Raw genomic sequence first — 13235 nt, forward strand, 5'->3', positions numbered from 1 at the left:
CTGCCTGACTCGCTGAGTTCCTCCAGTACTTTGTGTTCTACTCAAGATTCCAGCATCTGCAGTTCTGCGTGCCTAAACCTGAATTAAAACTCTAAGGGAGGAAGGGCTGCCACTTGAGTCCCTGAAAATAGCCCAATAAAGGACCTATGCTTCATCAGACCTTCAAAGGGCTGCACTGTAGCCGAGTTCTTCAAATTGGATTAGGTTCTGCAGTCTGTAAGTTTATCACAGTCTGGTGCACAAATTAAGATTGGAAAGGATGACTTGCTGGAATGATAAAGGGCAAGGAAGCAGAAAGGAAAGAGATGGAGAAGATTAACTAGGGAAAATGAGGTAATGAAGCAGTCCAGCAATCACCACACCAGCTGATGTATCTCAGCTACCACCGTTTTTGGAAGAGACAGAAATAGGTTCAGCAAGGGCCTCATTGGTGTCTCTTCCAACCTGATTCAGGTACAGCCATCGGTTTTCGTGAAGACAAAATTAGAACTAAGGATGGTGATGCAGATAATCAAATACTGGATTACCGGGGCGAATCAATCACATTAGTGACTAGTCCAGAGGCCCGGACTTGAGAGGCTTGAGTTCAAACCCCATCAAGGTAAGGCAGCCTTGGTCATAGAGTACAATGAAACATATATAAGGTTTAGGAAGATTAAATCAGACTGGGCCTTTGAGAAATATAAAGAATGCAGGAAGAACTCAAACAGGGGATTAGGAGGTCCAAAGGGCCTATGAAATTTTCTTACCAAGTAAAGAGACCCCGAAGATATTTTATACATACGTTAAAAACAAGAGAGAGGATAGGTTCACTCACAGATGAAGAGGGAATGTATGTGTGGAGTCAAAGGCTGTAGGCAAGATACCAATGAATACTTTGCACCGCATGAGCAAAATTAGATCAATGTGGGGTATTCTGATATGCTACAGTGTTTTGGAGATTGAGGAGGTGTAATTGTGCCTCTTGAATAACATTTAGTGAATAAGCCCCCAGGCCCCGATGAAATCTATCCATGATTACTGAGAGACTCAAGGAGGAAATTGCTGGAGTCTTGACATAGATATTTGTATCCTCGCTATCCACAGGTAGGATCCTGGGGGACTGGTAGGGCTCTGGGTAGTGTTTTAGAGCAGGGGGATCTAGGAGTGCAGGTGCATGGTTCCTTGCAGGTGGAGTCACAGGTTGATCGGATGGTCAATAGACAATAGGTGCTGATCATCTACAATCAAAAAGGCTTTTGGCACATTGGCCTTCATCAGCCAGAGTAATGAGTATAGAAGTTGAGAGGCATGTTGCAGCTGTGTAAGGCGTTGGTAAGGCCACATTTCCAGTATTGTGTTCAGTTTTGGGCACCGTGTTAAAGGATATAAGTTGTCAAGCTGGAATGGGTACAAAGAAGAATAATGAGGATGTTGCCAGGACTTGAGGGTCTGAGCTATAGGGAGAGATAGAGTAGGCTGGGACTCTATTCCTTGGAGTGCAGGAGGATGATGGGTGATTATAAGATCATAAGATCTATAAGTTTATAAGGTTATAAGGTATAAGGTTAAGGGGAAAAAATTAACAGGAATCGGAGGGGTGACTTTTCACACTAAGGGTAGTGGGTGCATGGAACAAGCTGCCAGAGGAGGTCGTTGAGGCTGGGACTATCCCAATGTTTAAGAAACAGTTAGACAAGTACATGAATAGGACATGTTTGGAGGGATATAGACCAAACACGGGCAGGTGGGACTAGTGCAGTTGGGACATGTTGGCCGGTGTGGGCAAATTGGGTCAAAGGGCCTGTTTCCACACTGTATTACTCTATGACTTGCTATGACTATGAATGGAGAATGGCTAACATTATTTCTTTGTTTGAGAAGGGAAATAGGGATAATCGAGGAAATTATAGACTGGTGAGCCTCACAACAGTGACAGGGAAGCTATTGGATAGGATTCTTGTCATTGTTGAACTGCAAGGACTACTATTGCAGTTACAAACATGTGTAATTTACGTGCCCAGGGGCCGAATTGGCTGAAGAGTGCTCCCAGTCTTCTTGGCCTCACAGTAATAGGTTTTCATGACCACCACTGCCTACTTGCTCCAATTCACATTAATATCTGATTTACTTCTGGTCACAAAGTTCCTATTTGTTTCAGGCAATCATCTATATGGGTGCCTGGTGGGACGACAGATGGCACAATGGGCTAAGTGTTCGGCTGGCAACCGGAAGGTAGCTGGTTTGAATCCCGCTTGGAGTGCACACTGTCGTTGTGTCCTTGGGCAAGACACTTCACCCACCTTTGCCTGTGTGTGTCCTTGGGCAAGACACTTCACCCACCTTTGCCTGTGTGTGTGGATGTAATTATGTGAAGCACTTTGGGGTCAATGCAAGTTGACTAAAAATGTGCTATATAAATAAAGACATTTAATTTATATTGAGCAAACCCAACTGGTCAGGCAGCATCTATGGGGGTAGACAGATGGTTGACATTTCAGGTCAAGAACCTGCATCAGCATCTTGACCCTAAATGTTGACCATCCTTCTACCTCCAAATATGTTGCTTGACCCGCTGAGTTCCTCCAGCAGTTTGGTTTACTGTAGGTCCAGGTTACAGCATCAGCTGCCTTTTGTGTCGCAAATCAACTATATTGCCCTGCTTTAGGCCCCATTCCCATGGGTGCCATGGAAAATTGAAGTTTAAGACACCTGACATAACTCAACCATGTTAGAGTTACTCAGTTCTCCAGGCTTATCAGAAAACTTAGTTTATGGCCTAGATAATGAGTAATGAACAAAGACTAAGACCACAAGATTAGCAGAAGAGAAATAAAACACAAAAGAACAAACAAATAAGTACTTTGTGTCGCAAATCTAACATATATTATCATTTTTATCAAAATACAAGACAATGCTCACCATGTGGCACGGTTATGCAGCAGTAGAGTTGTTACCTTACAGCACCAGAGCCCCTGGTTTGATCCTGACAATGGGTACTGTCTGTACTGAGATTGTACGTTCTCCCTGTGACCATGTAGGTTTTCCCCGGGTGCTCCAGTTTCCTCCCACACTCTGAAGACGGACAAGTTTGTAGGTTAATTGGCTTCGTTAAAGATTGTAAATTGTCCCCAGTGTGTAGATAATGCGAGTGTACGGGGTGATCGCTGGTCGGTGCGGACTTGATGGGCCGAAGTGTTTCCACACTGTATCGCTAAACTAAATATTATTGTTAATTACATTGTTATTATTATTAATATAGTATAGTATAGTATATCTTTATTGTCATTTTCCTGAGTACTCACATACCCAGAGGAAACAAAAAAACGTTGCTCAACCAGTGTCCATTCAGTGTGCAGTAAAAAATAAATAGAAATAAAAATACATATATCATCATGAACAAATTAAACACTCTACTCTCTACTAAACATCAACAGGCGTTCCGATCGGCAGCAGCACGACAGTGGCTCTGCTGCAGTGTGTCCAGGTTGGTGGTTGGTGCGTGATACTTTGGCAGGGGGCAAAGTCCGTTTATCAGTCTTATAGCCTGCGGGAAGAAGCTGAGGAGCATCCTGCTGGTTTTGCAGCTAATGCTCCTGTACCTCTTCCCAGATGGCAGGATGGAGAATATGTGATGCGATGGGTGGTAGGGGTCTTTGATGATGGAGATGGCTCTGCTGATACATCGCATCCTGTATATGTCCAGCAGGAAAGGGAGTGGAGCACCAATAATCCTGCTGGCGGTCTTCACAATCCTGTCTAGTTGGTGCCGTTCGTACGCCTTGCAGCTCGCGAACCAGGAAGTGATGCCGTAGGTTAATGTGCTCTCGATTGTCCCCCTATAAAATGTTCATAGGTGTGTAGTGGGGAGACCTGCTTTCCGTAGTCTTCGGAGAGGGTGTAGTCGCTGCTGGGCTCTCTTGACCAGTGCTGTGGTGTTGGTCGTGGACGTCAGGTCATCTGACAGGTGGAGTCCTAGGAACTTCACGCTGCTGACCCTTTCCACATCAGCTCCATCGATGTGCAGAGGTGTATGGTGTTGTTTTCCCGCCCTCCTGAAGTCAACCACCATCTCCTTAGTTTTTCTCACGTTGAGAATGAGGTTGTGGGATTTGCACCATCCTGTGAGCAGCTCCACCTCCATCCTGTATGCCGACTCATCATTGTCACTGATGAGACCCACCACTGTTGTGTCATCAGCGAACTTGTTGATGAAGTTGTTGTTGAGTCTAGCAGTACAGTCGTGTGTAAGCAGACTAAACAGCAGGGGGCTTAGGACACAGCCTTGGGGCGAGCCAGTGCTCGCGGCTATGGTTTTTGATGTCCTACTGCCCACCCTGACTGTCTGCTGCCGTTGCAATAGAAAGTTCATTATTTAATTACAATTGCATTTTTTAGATAATTCTTACATGGATGAAGTGTGTGTTTCTACATAACCTTTCAATCAATACTTTCTAGCTGTTCTTCCTGTCTGTAACAATAACTAAACCTTATATCAGTCTGAAGAAGGGTTTCGGCCCGAAACGTCACCTATTTCCTTCGCTCCATACATGCTGCTGCACTCGCTGAGTTTCTCCAGCATTTTTGTGTACCTTGTATAATATCCACCTTATTTCGGCTAACAACGTCCCAGAAATTGTCCCTATCCTGCAGTTCTTTAATTCACCACCAGTGGGTGCAAAGTGATCATATAATCTCACCTACTTTCAAATTCAGGAAAGGGCAGACTCACCAAATGGCGGTCTTTGCTCCTCAACTTGAAGAAAAAAATTCAAGTAGTTAGATTTATGCACAATTCAGAGAAGCAATTAATATTGATAATCATAGGTATTAATGTAAAGAAATACTAAAGCTATTCCCCAATCTGTCATCTGGGGATAGCATTACAAGTCCTCACAGCCTCCTGATTTGATGCTTAAATTAACGACTTAAAATCAAGATATTTAATCTGCAAGAGCACAGTGTAAAATTCAAGTATCCGGTTTGCTATTAGAAAACTTCATCAGAAGCTGATTGATATGCAATTTATAAGCAGATTACAGCATCTGCTGTCCCTTGTGTCTGAAGTCAACCATATTGCCCTGCTGTAGGCCCCATCCCATGGGTGGCATGGAAAATTGAACTAGTTCAAGACACCTGACTTATAACTCTACCATCTTGAAGTCATTTCAGCTCCTAACTCTCCAGGCTTATCCAAAAACATTGTTTACAGCCAAAATACTGAGTAATGACCAAAGATTAAGACCACAAAATCAGCAGGAGAAAGAAAACTCAAAAATGCAAATCAATAGATACTTTGTGTCACAAATCTAAGATATATTATCATTTTTATCAAAATACAGTACAAATATTCATTATATCGTTATTGTTATAAATATCATTACATTTCATTTTTTACATAATTCTGTCACGGGTGAAGTGTGATTATTCTACATATTCTCTCAATCCACAATTTCTGGCTGTTCTTCCTGTCTGTAACAATAACTGAACCCTTTGAAGATAATATCCACATTATTCTGGCTCACAACACTTTATATTAGTAAACCGTGACTTACAGTTGGTCCAACATCTTCAAAGCCCATGACTGCGGGTATCAGGGGTTATGGGGAGAAGGCAGGAGAATGGGATTAAGAGGGAAAGATAGATCAGCCATGATTTGGGGACAGAGCCTTCTCCAGGGCAGCTCCCAGGCTCTGGAACTCCCTCTCCCAACTGATCCGCAATTCCGTGTCCCTCACCATCTTCCAGTCCCGCCTCAAGACCCATCTCTTCACTTCTGCCTATCCTTAGCCCCACGTCCCCGTCCCTTTTCATCTGTGCATTAATTGCCTCATACTGTGTTTTGTATTGAATTCTGTCTTTACTTTGTGTACTAGTCATGTCTCTACTATTTATTTCATTCCCCTTACATGTTTTTCCTCTACATGCTCAATTTTTGTAAGGTGTCCTTGAGACTCTTGAAAGGCGCCCATAAATAAAATTTATTATTATTATTATTATGATTGAATGGCAGAGTAGACTTGATGAGCCGAATGGCCTAATTTTGCTCCTATCACTTATGAACGTATCTAAGTTGCATTGCTAGGGTACACAAAATTGCTGGAGGAACTCAGCGGGTGCAGCAGCATCTATGGAGCGAAGGAAATAGGCGACGTTTCGGGCCGAAACCCCTTGCATTGCTGTTAGTTTAAGTGCTAGAACAGGCTCCAATGCTACACAGATGATATCTAGCATCAATAGCTATTGTTTGTTAGATGAAATGTTAAATGTTAAACTTTTTGTTCTTAAGTGAACATAAATGATGCCATGGCACAATTTCAAGACTAATATTATCTTTCAAACTAAAGAAATTTATTGCACATGACAGGTTCATTTGCTGATTTTTTTTTTTTTTCAATTTAATTCAATTCAATTCAATTTATTGTCATTTGGACCCCTTGAGGTCCAAACGAAATGCCGTTTCTGCAGCCATACATTACAAACAAATAGACCCAAGACACAACATAATTTACATAAACATCCATCACATTGCTGTGATGGAAGGCCAAAAAAACTTCTCTCTCCACTGCACTCTCCCCCCCGATGTCAGAGTCAAAGTCAAAGTCAAAGCCCCCGGCGGGCGATGGCGATTGTCCCGTGGCCATTAAAGCCACGCCGGGTAATGCAAGGTCGCACACCGGGTCTTGATGTTAGGTGAGGTGAGTAGTCGGCACCAGAGCCCCCGGTCTTCCTGTTGGAGGCCGCTCCTCGTTGCAGCCCCAACGACAACGGAGACCCGACAAAGAAAAGGTCGGGTCTCCCGTGCAGGGAGAGATTTAAAAGTTACCCCCAACCCCCCCACACCACCCCCACCCCCCCACACACATACCCCAACAAAAAATAACAAAAACTACATAAAAACATAGACATAAAATAATAAAACGCAGACGGACTGCAGAGGCCGCTGCTGACGAGAGTCGCGCCGCCTACCGGATACCACCGGTATCATATCTACAATGCAGACCATAATCAGGTTTAACATCCTCTTTGGGTAGAGCCCATAGTAGTATTATTACACAGGTAGAGGAACAGCAAAGATGGAGCAATGGAGAGAAAAAACAGCTCATTGATGAGTTGCATAAAGGCAGTACACCCCATCATTGGGGAGTCCACCTACTTGACCACCTACAGTCAGAGTAATCTATTAGTACTGCTTTATCTATGTCAATGTAGGTGCGCACAGCTTCAGCTTTGATAACAATAGTTGATTTCTGTCACCTTCAGTATCAGCAAGAACTAGACTGTGGGCCCCGTTGGGTCCCTGTCACATGGGAGACCTGATCCCCTAACGCAATATTCCACCACTCACCTGTTTCCCCAACGCAACTGCGGGAGCGTTCTGCAGCCAGGGGAGAGGGACAACTTCAGACGGGGCCTGTCGGGGGGGGGGGGGGGTGGATGTGTGGAGGGAGGGGCGGGGGGGGTGTAGGGCAGGGGGGTGGGTGGGTGTAGTGGGCGTGGGGGGGGGGGTAGGGGGTGGGTGGGGGTAGGGGGGGGGGAGGGGGTATGGTGGGGGTAGGGGTGGTTATGGGGGTAGGGGGTGGATGGTGGGGTTGTGAGGGCAGGGGGATTGTGGGGGCAACGGGGGTTGTGGGGGGGTTTGGGGGTAGAGGGGGTTGTGGGGGTAGGGGAGGGGCATGTGTGGTGGGGAGAGGGGTGTGTGTGGTAGGGGGGAATGTGGTGGAGTGTGGGGGAGGGGTGTGTATGGTAGGGGGGAGTGTGGAGGAGTGTGGGGGAGGGGGTGGGTGAGGGGAAGGTGGGGAGGGGGTGTAGGGGAGGGGGGGTGTAGGGGAGGGGGGGTGTAGGAGAGGGGGAGTGTGGAGGGTGTAGGGGGATGTAGGGGAGGGAGGGTGTGGGGGGGTGAGGTGTTGTGGGGGTAGGGGTAGGGGAGGGGGTGTATGTGGGAGGGGCTGGTGTGGGCCCCCGCTCGCAGAACACAGAGCACAGCCCCCGCTGGACAGAAGGTCTTTTGTTGGTGGTTTGAACTACAGTGGGTATTGGAATACGAGATGTGTGTTGGGTGGTATCAAAATGTTGTACAGTTGTTAATCCTGGCCAAATTGGAGAGACTAGGACTCTAGTGGGATAAAAGCTTCAGGGCTGCTGGGAGATTTGGTCAATTTGGTATTGCTCTCTGTAGAATTGGGACAAGCTGCGGAGTGGTGCCAGTGTGTCTAGAGCCTAGATACAAGTTGCATGAAAAGAATAAGAACATCTGCAGACCCTGTCAATTAGGTGCAAAATGGATTGGATGGCTGCAAACCAGACATACACCTTGTAAATAATTGTAAATAATGTTGCAGAGTTCTACTTTGCCGAGTGTTGATTGGATGAGGTATTGAGCCTTGTCTGGGTTTCTTACAGATCAGGGTAAATGTTTCTAAATTGGCTTCCTTGAGAAGTCCGGTTTGAATACAATGTATTGAGCTGTTGTATTATTGCGTTAGGGAAATGTCTGGTATGTACGGGGTTAATCGATATCTGTAGTTGGATTGTTCAGAGACCACCCCCATTCAGCCCCTCGAGGTCCCGAGACCCAGGGCTGCCAACTCTCACGCTTTGAGCGTGAGACTCACGCCCTCAAGCAAACTCTCACGCCCTCACGCTCATCAGACATTTCTCATGCTCAGTGGTGAGAAATTTTGTGATCAACGAAAATTTCAAAACTCGGATAAACTGCATGGTCCGCGGGTGTTGGAGAGCCGGGGCTGCGGGAGGGATTGAAGCAGTACCAGCGGCGGGAACAGATGCGGGGAGCCGGGACTGGTGAGTTTGCGGCGCTGTCGAGTGTTTGCGCGGCTAGCGAGTCGCTCGCTGCAGCTCTGGCCATGGAGCGCTCCGGACAGTGCGAGTGTCCCGGGCCGCGGAGGCGTCGGAAGCTCCGCAGCCGCGAGAGTCTCTGTGCCGAAGGGACAGACTCTCAAAGGGAGGTGGAGAGAGAGAGAGGGGAAGGAGACAGGGAGACAGTGGGGGGTGAGAAGAGAGAGAGGGGAGAGACAGAGGGGGCGTGAATGGAGAGAGAGAAGAGGGAGAGGGGAGAGAGAGAGGTGGGAGGGGGGGAAGAGAGAGAGGGAAGAGAGAGAGGGATGAGAGGGAAGAAAGAGGGAAGAGAGAGGGGGTGGAGAGGAAGGAGAGGGTAGGAGAGAATGGGGGAGAGAGAGAGGGGGAAGAGAGAGGGGAGAGAGGGGAAAAGATAGAGAGATGGGGGGGCAAAGAGAAAGAGGAGCTAGAGACAGAGGAGAAAGAGAGAGGGGAGAGAGAGCCAGGGGGAGAGTGAGGTGGGAGGGAGAAATGGGGGAGAGGGGGAGAGAGATGAGAGAGAGCGGGGAGGAAGAGTGAGGTGAGAGGAGAGAGAGAGAGAGAGAGAGGGGCGAGTGTGTAGAGAGGGAGAGAGAGGAAGAGATAGAGAGGGGGAGAGAGAGTTAGGGGAAAGAGAGGGGAGAGAGAGTTAGGGGAAATAGAAGGGAGAGAGAAGAGAGGGGGAGAAAGAGAGAGGGGGGAGAGAGAATTAGGGGAAAGAGAGGGGAGAGAGAGTTAGGGGAAAGAGAGGGGAGAGAGAGTTTGGGGAAATAGAAGGGAGAGAGGGGAGAGGGGGGAGAGAGAGGAGAGAGGGGATGAGAGAGGGGGGGAGAGTGAGGTGGGAGGGAAAGAGGGGGAAGAGAGAGAGAGAGAGGGGGAGAGAGAGAGGGGAAGAGGGAGAGAGGGGAGGGGAAAAAGGGGGGAGAGAGAGAGAGGGGGAGAGAGAAGGGAGAGGGAAGGGGAGAGAGTGAGAGGGGTGAGAGAGGAGAGAGAGAGAGGGGAGGGGGGGGGAGAGAGGGGGGGGGGTTGAGAGGAGAGAGAGCGGAAGAGAGGGGGAGAGAGAGAGGGATGAGAGTGAGGTGGGAGGGAGAGAGGGGAGGGAAAGTGAGGTGGAGAGAGAGAGAGGAGAGAGAGAGGGGATAGAGAGAGGGGAGAGAGAGAGAGAGGGAGGGGGGTAGATAGAGAGAGAGGGGGAGAGAGAGAGGAAAGAGAGAGGGGGAGAGAGAGAGGAGAGAGAGAGAGGGGGATTGAGAGGCAGGGCTGCCAACTCCCATGCATTGAGCGTGAGAATCACGCATTTCACCAAATTCTCACGCTGATCACAAATTTCTCTCGCTCTGTTGTGAGAAATTCTGTGATCAATGAAAATTTCAAAACTCATATCAACTGCATGGGCCGCGGGTGTTGGAAGCAGAAGCAGCGGCGGGGACAGATGCGGACGGGGAGCGGGGCTGGCGAGTGTTTGCCGGGCTGGCGAGTCGCTCACTGCAGCTCCGGCCATGGAGCAGCCTCAGTGCAAGAGTCCCGGGCCGTCGGAGGCGTCGAAGCGTTGCGCCGCTGCCGTGAGAGTCTCTGTGCCGAATTCGTCCAGGTGACCTGCATGGATCAGGCTGCGGCTCGGTGCATCCTGGAGGACAACCAGTGGCTGCTGGAAGTAACTACCAAGCACTGGGTAGATACGGTGGAATATAGTGGACTTCAAATGGAGGTGGTTGGTGAAAGCATCCTGCTTGCCTGCTAGATTTTCACTTACTGTAACTGCAGGAAAAATGTTCCCGATGTTGGGGGCGCTCAGAACCATGGGTCACAGTTTAAGAATAAAGGGGGGGCCAGTTAGGACTGAGATGAGAACAAACTTTCTTCACGCAGAGAGTTGTGAATCTGTGGAATTCTCTGCTACAGAAGGCAGTGCAGGCCAATTCACTGGATGTTTTCAAGAGAGAGTTACATTTAGTTCTTGGGGCTAACGACATCAAGGGATATGGGGAAAAAACAGGAAAGAGGTACTGATTTTAGATGAATAGCCATGATCATATTGAATGGCAGTGCTAGCTCGAAGGGCCGATGGCTTATTCCTGCACCTATTTTCTATGTTTCTATGCTTGAGTATATGGCAATAAAACTCGATCACTTGATTTTGAAGCATTCATGCATTGTGGAAGTATAATGTAGTCATAGAGTGATACAGTGTGAAAACAGGCCCTTCGGTGAAACTTGCCCACACCCACCAACATGTCCCAACTACGCCACCTGCTTTTGGTCCATACCTCCAAACCTGTCCTATCCATGTATCAGTCTAACTTTTTCTTAAATGTTGGGATGGTCCCTGCCTCAACTACCTCCCCTGGCAGCTTGTTCCATACACCCATTTGTGTGGATAAAGTTACCCCTTAAAAAGTTACCTCTTAAAAATACTTCATACAAAAAACATTGAAATCATACTTCTACAGTGCACTAAAACATGATTTTAATACATCAAATTTCAAAAGGTTCCTACCCTGGGAGGGGGGACACCCTTCTTCCACACCCTCTCCCCACTCGGTCGCTCCACTCCCTCACCGGGTACCCCCAAGGCAAGTGATCAGTGATCGCACAGCCTCCCCCCTTTCAAAAACGCTCCAATCCAATTTAAAGCATATATATTGCATTCAAGTATAAGTTTTTGTTTTTTTTTAAATTTATTTATTAGAAGTAGACATATTATAAAATGTAGTTACATATTATAGTAAAAAAAACTTTTCATATACATCAGTCATACATTATTAAAATTTTCCATTATCAATTGCTTCTGCTTCTATTGTTTTTATTTTTTATAGAAAGAGGGAAAAAGAGAGGGTAGAAAGTTACAAATAAAAAAGAAAGAAAAAAAAAACACACAACAGAAGAACAAGGGAGGTGGAATGGGTTACCTGTAATACGTCAATGGAGATAGGTTCGTAGGTTATAAAGTATAGCTTTTCATCTGTTCCTGAGTTCAAGTTTCAGTTGGGTCCTCGTGCTGTGCCAATCTATCCCTTCAGATAGTTAATGAATGGAGCCCAAATTTTATGGAAAAGATCTTGTTTGTCCATTAAGACAAGTCTAATTCTTTCTAAGTATAGGTTCTCCGACATTTCCGTAATCCACATTTTAATTGTGGGGGTTGTAGGGCCTTTCCAAAATTTTAATATTAATTTTTTCCCGGTTATTATACTGTAGCTGAGGAAATTTCTTTGGTTTGTTGTGAGTGTTAAGCTTTGTTCTGATATTCCAAGTATTATTAATTTTGTGTCTGGGTCCAGTTTTGTATTAATAACTTCTGAAGTTATTTCAAAAATATCAGTCCAGAAATATTTAAGTTTTATACAGTTTGCAAACGTATGTGTTAAATTAGCCTCCAGATGTAGACATTTATCACAAAATAGGAGAGATTTGTGGGAAGATTCTATTTAGTTTTATTTTAGAGTAGTGTAGTCTATGTAAGACCTTGAATTGTATTAAAGTATGTCTGGCATTTAATGAACATTGATGTATTTGTTGTAAACTTTCGTCCCACATATCTTTCGTGATAGGGTGACCTATTTAATTTTCCCATTTGTATCTATATGGTTCGGTCGGTGGTACCTCGTTGTTTAGTAGGGTGTTATAAATATAAGCTATTAGTTTTTCAGTATTAGGATGCTTGTTCAGACATTCATTCAAGTGTAAGTTAAAAGACTTGCTACAGTATGCACCATATTGCACAATTTCAAGCTGAAAAATGCAAATGTTCCGCACCAATGGGAGAGGGACACCCTCCTTCCCCCCCTCCCTCCCCCCCCCCCCCCCCCCCCCCCCCCCCCCCCCCCCCCAAGTTGCTATGCTCCCTCGGGCTTGGTCTTTCGCAATTTCTCACTCCCAACTCTCACCCAATGTTGGCAACCCTGCAAGACCTATAAAAGTCCGCTGCCACGAGGTCCCACGTCGATCTTCTGGGAGAGTGTTTGGGACTGCGTGACCTTCTGGAGTGTCTGTCTGAGCTAGGCCTAGAGGGCTTGAACAGGCAGACACGAGGATTTAACCCGCAGTGGGATAGGTACAGTAATTGAACTGTAATTGTGTTTTGTTAAAATAAAGATTAGTTGTTCAAGTGCATGATTCAGTGATTTTTGACTGAAACTAGACTGAGTTGAAGCTTAGAATGAGCAATTTACACAGTGGTGGGCTAGGATTGACAACAATCCACATCAGTATCTTCATAATTGCAATAATTGAATGTGACAGAAACATAGAAAATAGGAGCAGGGTAGGCCATTTAGCCCTTTAGGTTCACTCAACGTGGTGATGTCTGATTATTCACGTCAATATCCTATTCCTATCTTATGCTATGTCCCTTGATATAGTAAACACTGCACCTCAAAACTCACTGCACCATGAAAGGAAGGCTTCTTGATATAAAG

The sequence above is a fragment of the Amblyraja radiata genome, chromosome 20, assembly GCF_010909765.2.
Source record: "Amblyraja radiata isolate CabotCenter1 chromosome 20, sAmbRad1.1.pri, whole genome shotgun sequence".
In the NCBI taxonomy this organism is placed as follows: domain Eukaryota; kingdom Metazoa; phylum Chordata; class Chondrichthyes; order Rajiformes; family Rajidae; genus Amblyraja; species Amblyraja radiata.